Below are 1,050 nucleotides of genomic sequence, written 5' to 3'. Positions count from 1 at the left end.
GTTCAGATTTTGGTTCCCTTGTATCCTGGTTATAAGACTTTGAGCAAGTAATTAACCTCTCTGTGCTTTAATTTCCTTACCTACTAAGTGGGAAAGATAATAATAGCTGTAAGTACTATTACTAAATAGTAATAATAGCAATAGCATCGTTGTGAGGATTGAGTTCATTCATGTACAAATATTTAGAACAGTGTCCAAGAGTAAGTACCAAATAAATACTGTGTTTTGTAATTAGTATTGGCATGCAATAAATATCTGTGAACTGTACTGAAGGACTGCAGCTGCTCTCTAGGCCATGCTCTTCTCTAGGGAACTAAATGGTTTTGGAAGTCACAGACTATAAGGGCAGTGATTTCTGTTCCCGAACTTATTTATGCTACAGCCTATGATGCTCCAGTCATACAGAGAGGGTTTATCAAGTGCCCGGTGTTTGCAAGGACTGTGGAGGCTGTGTGCGCTACTGCTTCTCATGTAGGTCCCACAGCAAACAAATGTATACATTTAATCTGAGCCTCTGATTCAACTCTCGCTTGGTGCTGAGGTCCCCACAGAGCCCAGAAGTACGAACTGGTGAGTTGACAGAAGCACACTGGTGGAGTCCTGGACTCTGCATCACAAGACAGTACTAAGGCGCTTGCTTCGGCAGCACGTATACTAAAATTGGAACGACACAGAGAAGATCAGCATGGCCCCTGTGCAAGGATGACACGCAAATTCGTGCAGCGTTCCATATTTTCTGTAAATCAACTATAGTTAAAGAAACAGGTAAATAAGAAAACCATACTAAGAGCTGTGTGGTCTTGGGAAGTCACTTAACCTGACTAAACCTCAGCTTCCATATGGAAAATGGGGGTGATAAAGCCTGCTCTACCTACCATATAGAGCATATATAGAAACAGATGAATTAAATGTGAAATGTTAAGCACTTAATGTACCAAAGCAAGAGATTTGCTAATTACCCCCATCAAAACCTTCTCTGAGCTCTGCAGAGTCAGTTTGCCTGACCCACAGAAACTTCCTGTAATATCCTCAAGGGACACCGCCCCCCCC

At 42.1% G+C, this 1,050-nt stretch overlaps 1 non-coding gene across 1 annotated transcript; it reads left to right on the top strand.

Moving 5' to 3' along the window:
- The first annotated feature begins 630 nt into the window (after positions 1–630).
- LOC114238386 (U6 spliceosomal RNA) lies at positions 631–737 on the top strand. Its single transcript, XR_003623774.1, has one exon. It is a non-coding gene; the product is annotated as a U6 spliceosomal RNA (small nuclear RNA).
- Positions 738–1,050: the final 313 nt, after the last annotated feature.

The sequence above is a fragment of the Balaenoptera acutorostrata genome, chromosome 18, assembly GCF_949987535.1.
Source record: "Balaenoptera acutorostrata chromosome 18, mBalAcu1.1, whole genome shotgun sequence".
In the NCBI taxonomy this organism is placed as follows: domain Eukaryota; kingdom Metazoa; phylum Chordata; class Mammalia; order Artiodactyla; family Balaenopteridae; genus Balaenoptera; species Balaenoptera acutorostrata.
This window is presented reverse-complemented; position numbering and strand designations above follow the sequence as displayed.